Here is a 9,557-nt window from a genome sequence, read left to right as displayed (position 1 = left end):
GAATTTCTGGGAGTGGAGCCCAGGCATGGGTATGTGCTTAAATCTTTCCAGATGATTCTGTTTTGCAGCCAGGCTTGCAAACCACTGCGGTTAAACAGATATTTAGGTTTCGATGTACAGAATGAGGAAGAGGAAGGTGCCAGGATCCTGACCTGGGTAACTCGGCGGAGGAGTTTGTAAAAGAGGTGACCCCAGGTGGAGGGTCCAGGAGGAGAAACAGATCTGGAAATGGAGAGGGCAGCAGATGAGTTGTGTTGAACCGGTTGAGTTGGAAGTGGAAATGCACAGTCATCTGAATCCAAGGCTGTGGAGTTCCACCAGAAACAGAGAGAGAGTTTCGGGAATGAGCTAAGAGGTGGAGGCGGGTGTTGTGAGAGGAGATGTGCTTTTACGGGGAGCATGAGGAAAGGGCCCCAGAATGCCTAGTGGTGGAGAAGCCTGCTCCATCCCTAAGGGGATTCCCTCCTGATGCCGTTGCTTCCATAGCCACTTCCACCTTTAACAGTGGGAGGTCTCCACCAAGATCCCTCCAGGGACGGAACCGGAGCCCTGTTTGCAGAATCACACTATAGCTCCAAAACAAGAGAGCAGACGAGAGTCTTCCTCTGGATTTGAGTTCAAAGGTGGGGAAGGCAGCTGCCGGGGCTTGCCTGGAAGATTGGTGGATTAGAAAATGAGGACAAACGTAGCTAACTCTCCAACGCCTTTCCCCAAACCTGCCCAATCAGAAGAATCATCTGGGACACTTGTTACAAATATAACTTCTCATACCTGGATCCGGACCTACTAAATCAGAACCTCCAGAGAGGGCCCTGGGACTCTGCCTTTTTAACAAGTTCCCATGTGACTCTTAAGATAGCATGAGTTTGGGAAGTGCTGCTCTGCTGACAAGAGAAGGCTTCTTCTTTGCTCTGGTTTGGAGCAAAGTCTGCCTGGGCTTTTCCAATTTGGCCCGAGAAGGCAGAAAGTGATTGGCTTGATATGGCATAATCAATGGAAAGATTTTATGAGTCAGTCCTGTCCCCAGGAACATTCAGCTTCCAGGTTGCATGTTCTTCTCTCCCCTTGTCCCGTGTAATGTTCAGCTCACTCCGACCCCACGCCTGCCGCATCCTTGCTGACCCTCGCCCACTCCCATCCAGTCCCAACCCAGGACGCACTCACCCAGTTTTCCTAAGAGAAAATGTTGCCAGAAGCAGCTTACTGCCTTGAGATTTAGGAAGATAAATCCTTTCCGAGCCTCTTTGCTGACACTCTCATCTATTTCCAGTTTGGTTTATACAGTCTGAAAGGTCCTTGTTCATCCATTTTGTTCAAGTCAGTTTAGAAAAGGAATGCACTTGAAAAAAAAAAGATTGCCATCGATCTTGGCGGGGCTGGGGAAGGGGGAATCAATCTAAAATGCTTCTTTGATTTTTGCCTTGGGGGCTGCCTTTCTCTTTTCTCATATTTGAAGTTTGTTCTTATGTAGTTCTCCTAGGAAACAGCACTTTCCCAAGCTTGACAAAGAAAAGCCTCAGGGAAATAAAACTTGGACGTGATGAAATGCACTCAGCCCAAAAAGTAAAGAATTTCTTTTCCTTCCTCCGAGGCTCAGGCTTGTGAATAGCTTGTATCACATTGGAGTTAAGTGTTCTTGTACGGAAACAAACAAAAGAATCGGATGGTTGATCAGCTGAAATTCATCACAATTATTTAAAGATAAATGACACCGAAGACACCAGAGCAAACAAGAGGGAATCTGACCGTGGTGCTCTCTGTGGGAGGTGCCATAATCCTAATTAGCCTGTGACAAACAAAAGAATTACCTTTCTCCCCCAAAATTTATTGGTTCCTGCAATAAATTCTCCTACCTGCGCAGGCACTGTGCTAGGCCCTGGGGCTACAGGAGGAAACAAAACAATTTTCTGTCTTTCTAAAACATTCAGAATAGTGGGAGAAACGCAAGTAAACCAACACAGAAATGTAATTGCAAATTATAAGCGCTCTGAAGCACACAGACTGATGACTCGGAAGACCAGCTGCTAGGGGAGACCAGCATTAAATAGACTGGAGGTGGGAGGCCTCATTAAGGAGGTGACATTTGAGCTGAGATGCAAATGTTGTGAAGGGGAAGAGCTGCAGCGGCCGGGGCAGGGAGACTCCAGTGAGAGGCGTGTAGAGCTGGACCCCCTCGAGGGAAGAACTGACGGAGAAACTTGTCTCAGAAATGAGTGATTGAAACATTAAGAACTCGGGGCCTTCCCTGGCGGTCCAGTGGTTAAGACTCCACGCCTCCACTGCAGGGGGCACAGGTTCGATCCCTGGTCGGGGAACTAAGATCCCGCATGCTGCGCTGCACGGCCGGGAATAAAGACACAGACCTACTAGAGAATGGACTTGAGGATATGGGGAGGGGGAAGGGGAAGCTGGGCCGAAGTGAGAGAGTGGCATGGGCATATATACACTACCAAACGTAAAATAGATAGCTAGTGGGAAGCAGCCGCATAGCACAGGGAGATCAGCTCGGTGCTTTGTGGCCACCTAGAGGGGTGGGATAGGGAGGGTGGGAGGGAGGGAGACACAAGAGGGAAGAGATATGGGAACATATCAGTATATGTATAACTGATTCACTTTGTTATAAAGCAGAAACTAACACACCATTGTAAAGCAATTATACTCCAATAAAGATGTTAAAAAAAAAAACAACTTATTTCCAAGTCAGAAAAAAAAAAAAAAAGAACTCTACCCGGAAGGGTCAGAACCAGACAGGAGAGAGGCATTGAGTGGAATGGATGACAAGGGTGGCAAAATGTTGATTCCCTAGGCACTGGGGCAGCAGGCAGGGTTTGGGGAGACCAGAGACCCAGACTGGCTATGTGGGACAACGCACAGCAGTGTCCATTTACCCCTGTGTGCCTTAAATTATTTGCACCACTTCTAAGTGCCCCAATAGGTGAACTGATTAGAAGGCCCTACTTAAGGCTTTAGGCCCAAACCGAACCATCTCGTGAAAACCTACTTGGGATTAACCTCGACTAGGTATTTAGGTTATATGCTCAAATTTCTTCACTGTATATGGAAAGGTTTTTTCAGACTGGAATGCATTTCTGGCTGATGGGACACTCTGAGAAAAGCAGGGGTCTGGGAAGCTGGAGCAAGTGGGGTAATGCCGTCTGGTTGTGACCCAACCCTTAGGGTACGTGAGATTGTGGAGACCGAGGTCCCAGGGATAGGTCATGCACCCTGAGTAAGGGACAGTGGTTGGCATGCATCCCTTCTCAGCTACGCACTCAGCAACCTTCTCATCTGCTACTGATTTGAATGGAAATATGTTTTCTTTGGCTTGATAATATGTATGCATACAGGCAGCGACCGGGATCAAGGATAATCGTTTCGTCACGCTTGTGGGAAGGGCTCTCCGTACCTTACGGTTCCATCTGATCTGTGGCTATAGGCAAGGGTAGATATGTGTATTGCCGGGGGGAGGGCTGGGGGCTGGAGTGCACATGTGCTTACACAGGCGGACACCTCACACACGTACTGGGATTTCAGAGACTCCCACAGGCCGCTGGAAAAATGTATTTGCAGAGCATGAAAACTCTTCCGTTTATCCCTTATGCGGGCTTGATAAAGAACAATTTTTTTTTCTTTTTAAACCAAGGCCAATATTTTTTTTTTTTTTTTTTTGGCCATGCCATGTGGCTTGCGGGATCTTAGTTCCCCGACCAGGGATGAAACCCAGGCCTTGGTGAAAGTCCTAACCATCGTAACCACTGGACCCCCAGGGTATTCCCAAGAACTCTTTTTCCCCCTATCCTCTTGTTTTCTCCTAGAATTAAATGCAAAACTCACACACACGCACGCACGCACACGCCCCAGTGACCTGGGGAAAATAAACGGGTTCTGGTTTGGTGTGTCACTGCCTCCAGGTGTGGTGTGTCAGGAAAAGGAGGGGACAGAGGCCCCAGCCAGTGCCTTTGAAGGGGGTGGGGAGGGGAGGGGGGGAGGGAGGGGAGGGTGAATGCAATCAGAAGAACCACATGCCAGGGTCTGTGCCTTCAGAGGCTGCTTCTCCTCACACCGTCCCCCTCTTTCATGATTCAGGGAACTTCTGGGAACTTAGAGGGAAAAATAGCCATTCTTCATAGGAGGTTCTGTGATGAGGTCAAACCCATCTGCCCCATATCACAGACAGTTCATGACACTCTGGGAACTGGAGCTTAATGTTTTCCTGAATTTCTGATTCTTAAGTCCTTAACTTTTATTTCACCTTACAATGCTTTTTTCTTCATTATTTTGCCATTATTTGGTTGATGTTACAACCCTTCCTCCTGCCTTTCAACCCTCTCTCCCCATCTCCTCACCTCCACTCCCACACTTTCCCCCCTCTCCAGAGCCCTGGTCCTCCCCCTCCCCTCCCCTCCCCCTTCCTCCTCCTCCTCCTCCCCCTCCCCTCCCCCTCCCCTCCCCCTCCCCTCCTCCTCCTCCTCCTCCTCCTCCTCCTTCTTCTTCTTCTTCCTCTTCTTTCCTTCTCCTTCTCCTTCTCCTTCTCCTTCTCCTTCTTCTCTCTGTCTCTGTCTCTCTCTGTCTCTCGACTAGCTAAGTACAATCAGATGCTCCCTCTGACCCTCATCCTGGTTCCCAAGTGTTCACAGACTTCATGGGCTCATGACTCAGAGGACTAAGCTCATGCTGTCCAAGTGCAACCCACAAGCCTTTTTGATTTTGCTGAGCAATACAAATCATAGCGTTCTTATGCCATGAATCACCCTTGAAGAACAACAGGGACTAGTAGTTTTTGGACTTAAGACATAGTAGCTTTTTTTTTTTTTTTTTTTTTGGTTATTAAAAAGTCACCTTTAATAGCAACAAGAATAATGTCCAAGAGTCAACATTATACAGGTTGTAAGCGCTAGCCTATAAAGAAACAGGAAATCAGCTCTGATGAAATTCACTTCTTCTTCCCTTTCGAAGGCTTGGCAAACAAAGCTGGATCTATCCGCTCCTTTGCCAGTCCTCTGACAGAGAAGAGCCTCGCCGCCCGCTCCTGGAGAGTGCCCCCGCACTTCAGTCCCCGGGCCGTGAGTTCACACTTGAGCTTCTCCAAACCCAGCAACTCCACTTCTGCAACAGAGCTGAATGCCAGTAAATCTACAGTTTCCTGACCAATATCTGTGTTTCCTGACTGGCTTTCCTCCAGCTTGGCAACAGGTATGTTTTCCCTATCTTCTCCAGGTGCTCCCTTGGCAGCTCTTTCCCCATCAGTCATTTCTTTGGTCTCCTGCTCCTTATTCAGTCCAACTCCAGCTGCTTCCTTTTCTAAGGGTTCTTTACTCTCTGCCTCATTTTTCTCCTGGGTTTTCTCTGTTTCTATAGCCATCTTCCTTTCCATGTACTCCTGGGTAGATGCCTCTCCCAGCTCAGCATACAAGTCTTCTGAAATATCATTCCCAGAGTCCGTCACAGGGGTCTGTAGTTTTTCTCGTGATCCAGAGTCTGCACTCAATACTCTTGCCTGCTGAGAGCTACTAGGAAATTCGGCTGCCATCTCAACACCATCACTGCCATTTTGGGGAACGTGAAAGCTCATTCCTGAAGTACTAGGTGCTTCTGCACTGTCATTATCGGAGCTCTCAGAGCCAGACCCTTCTGCAGTCTCTAGTCCTTCCATGCCCAACCAAAAGCATTTCTTTTTCTCTGCACTGGCTGTTCTGTCTGTTTTTGATTTGTTAGGCCGTTTCCGACTCTCACGGATTTCTGCTGATACTGTCTTGCTGGAGGCAGCCTGCATACCTCGGAGGACGGAATCCTCCAGACGCTCGGCCATCTCATGGCACTGCTGCTGGTAGTCGGGGCTGGTGAAGCAGTGCCTGGGTTCTGCAAGCTTCCGCTGCAATCGTTCCAGGCGCTTTTGCTCCTTTTCAGCTTCTCGCTTGGCTTGTTGTTTTACCCATTCAGCCATTGCTTTTTCGTGATTGACATCTCGCAGTCTCCTTCCACTGAGATCCCGGCAAGCTTCTCGATTGGTTGTCTTCTCAATCTGAGCACCAAGTGCTCGGAGCATAGAGCCAAAACCTCCTTTTCCACCACGAAGTCTGGGTTCCAAACTATAAACAGCTCCATGCTGCACTGTGTCACTGGTGTTAACGAGTGATCCATTGCATTTCACACAGTAGCATTCCACTGGAACATCCTGATCTTGGCAGTGTAGGTGGATAAAATCGCGTACGGAGCGCGGGGCGGAGGCACACCACACCGCCTTGCATCCGAAGCTGGGGCTCCGAAGCCACACCAGGGCCGCAGCCTCCGCCATTTCACCCAGTCGCCGAATCTCAAGACTCCCAGAAGCCGACATAGTAGCTTTTGAGTAAAGAACTAAATCAGGCAATATTTCAGGCATGGAGTGCATGTACCCGAGGCAAGGGGTTGGGGCACACTGGTTTTTATAAAGTTCAAGTATCGTTGCAAAGGATTCTACATCATCATCATCATGTCCACAGTAATGCAAAATTAAATATAGCACAGACTCTATTCACAAGGCACCTTCCATTCTAAAGCAAGGCTATGAAGAAAGGTTCTGTAAAATACAACTACCAGCCAGGGGATGGATTAAGACACCCAATAATAACACTTACTAAAAGGTGAGGGCACCAAGAACAACAACGCATCAAGTAGAAGTCCAGAGCCCTGAGGGTTACAAGACTCCCTGAGGTTATCTACTCCAGCCTCATTCCTAACACAGAATTCCCCACATCATCCTCAGCAGAGCACCCTTGACCTTGAACACTTCTAGCAAGAGATAACCCACCACTTCACAGGCAGCTCTTCTGGGATCCATCTCCCTCCAATTTCTAACCCTGGAGCCGTCTGCTGTGCCGTCATGATTACAGGTAGTTGAGGCAGGCTGCAGCTGTGCATAGGAGATCCAGAGGTGGCCCTCCAGCTTTGACTCCCAGCCCTCCCACTTGGCAACTGTGTCACCTTGGACACTAGTTAACCTCTTAATGCTTCCATTTCTGCAGCTGTTAAATAAAGGGAGATGATGATCATAATAACTCATATGGTTTTTATAAGTATTAAATTATATGAAACAAGTAAAGCACTTAAATGGAGGCTGGCATAGAGGAAGCACACAATAAATGTTAGCAGTGATGATGGTCATACACACTGCAAAGTCTTCTCCTTTCCAGATGAAATATCTCCAATACCACCAACCATGCTGTATATCACGTAGTTCTAAAAATAGCTCCTCTGTTAGACGCTCCTCCATTACGGTGAGATGCACAGGAATGGATTTAATATTCTGATGCGGCATAACCTGCCCCAAGTTCAGTGGGAATAGCACCTGCCTTGACCCAGACTTCACAATGGTATCAGTGCTGCCTTCGATTGAGTTGGCTTTTTGTCTGCTTGGTCCTTATCAGTCTATTCTATTTCCAAGATTTTGGATCATCTTTACTATCATTATTCTGAATTCTTTTTCAGGTAGACTGCCTATTTCCTCTTCATTTGTTAGGTCTGGTGTGTTTTGACCCTGCTCCTTCACCTGCTGTGTGTTTTTTTGTCTTCTTATTTTGCTTATCTTACTGTGTTTGGGGTCTCCTTTTCACAGGCTGCAGGTTCGTAGTTCCCATTGTTTTTGGTATCTGTCCCCAGTGGCTAAGGTTGGTTCAGTGGGTTGTGTAGGCTTCCTGGTGGAGGGGACTAGTGCCTGTGTTCTGGTGGATGAGGTTGGATCTTATCAGTCTAATAAACACCTAAAACTACTAGGTCTTTTTCATAAAACCTGCGGTGGAACCAAGCCTTTCCAACCTATACTTATGTAATTTATTTTGGAGGCATGAATACATTTACATCTATTAAACTAAATTCTTGGTCTGGGATCTTTATTCCAGTCTACTGCAATACATTTGTATTCTGGTTTTATTATTCAGTCTTTCCTAATTTTGTGTCATGTGCAAAATTTGAGAAATATGCTTTATTTTTACCCAAGTGGTCAATAAAAATGTTATCCAAACAGATCCAAAAACAGAGCCCTGTGGGACACCACTAGAGACCTCCAGCTAATAAATGACCTTTTCTTGGATGTTTGACTTATGACTCCACCTAACTCTATGATCATTAGACCTGCCTTTTTCATGAAGATAGCTTGTTCATAAAGATATCATGCTAGACGCAAACTATTATATATAGAATGGATAAACAACAAGGTCCTACTGTATAGCACAGGGAACCACATTCAGTATCCTGTGGTAAACCATAATGGAAAAGAATATGAAGACGAATACATAGATGTATAATTGAATCACGTTGCTGTGCAGCAGAAATTAACACAGCATTGTAAATCAACTATACTTCAATAAAAAAATTTTTTAAAAGATACCGGCTAAAACAATGTATGCTTTTACTATTTCAATTTCTTGTGGGTAAAAAAAATAGTTGATCTGGAATTATTCCTTCTTAAGAGAAAGGAAGTAGCTTTACATAATCACAGGGTATGGTGCTAACTTCTACCACCATGTCCCAGAGCTCAGGGCATAGCTACATGGGTTTCTCAGAGCTTTTTAAATTGAGTTGATAAAAATCCAGCAGGTTTGGTAGATCATATTATGGAAGGGGATCTGACTCAAAGCAGCTGGTAACCAAATTTCATTAAAGTTTCATCTTCTTTTCTGTTGAAGATCATGGTTGGATCTGGTGCTTGAGATCCACTACACACACAACAGCTCCTTGCAAAGTTTTCCTGAGGACTGCCTCTGAAATCTGCCCTCAGAAACCACATAGGGTGGTGATCATTTTGTAATGAATAAAAATATGGAATCACTATGTTGCACGCCTGAGACAAATATATTGTAAGTCAATTATATTTCCATTTGAAAAAAAGAAAAAGAAATCGCATAGAGAGTGAGAGATTGCCAAGGGTATCTATAGCTCCAGGCAAAGGAAAAGAACAGGGCCTGGGTATGGGTTTTTTTCTTTTTCTTTTTTTTTTTTTTAAATGTTTGATTCTCCTTGTTTTATTATTATTATTTTTTAAATTTTTTATTTATTTTTTATTTATGGCTGTGTCGGGTCTTCGTTTCTGTGCGAGGGCTTTCTCTAGTTGCGGCAAGTGGGGGCCACCCTTCATCGCGGTGCACGGGCCTCTCATTATCGCGGCCTCTCTTGTTGCGGAGCACAGGCTCCAGACGCGCAGGCTCAGTAGTTGTGGCTCACGGGCCCAGTTGCTCCGCGGCATGTGGGATCTTCCCAGACCAGGGCTCGAACCCGTGTCCCCTGCATTGGCAGGCAGATTCTCAACCACTGCACCACCAGGGAAGCCCCCAGGGTATGGGTTTTTGACACAGGCTGGGACTCAAGGAAGTGGAACGATTATTACAGCAACTGGGAAGATGAACTCTTGCTTTCCCTTGCAGCCCCTCCTTTGACAGAAGGAGGCTCGTGTGGCTTGCAGGTTGCGGAGGAGTGACCTGGGGTGACCCAGAAAATGTCAGTCCTCACCCGGTCCCTCTCCCCACAGCTTCCATGCCTGGGGGAGGGATGCCTGGAGGAGAAATCGGGGGGCAGGAAAGGCA

At 46.7% G+C, this 9,557-nt stretch overlaps 1 pseudogene; it reads right to left on the bottom strand.

Annotated features, from left to right (window-relative positions):
• Positions 1-4,828: 4,828 nt before the first annotated feature.
• Positions 4,829-6,340, bottom strand: LOC137775583 (splicing regulator SDE2 pseudogene; annotated as a pseudogene).
• Between the last annotated feature and the right edge of the window lie 3,217 nt (positions 6,341-9,557).

This window comes from Eschrichtius robustus, chromosome 13 (assembly GCF_028021215.1).
Source record: "Eschrichtius robustus isolate mEscRob2 chromosome 13, mEscRob2.pri, whole genome shotgun sequence".
In the NCBI taxonomy this organism is placed as follows: Eukaryota; Metazoa; Chordata; class Mammalia; order Artiodactyla; family Eschrichtiidae; genus Eschrichtius; species Eschrichtius robustus.
The sequence above is the reverse complement of the archived record's forward strand: the minus strand, read 5'-3'. Positions and strand labels throughout refer to the sequence as shown.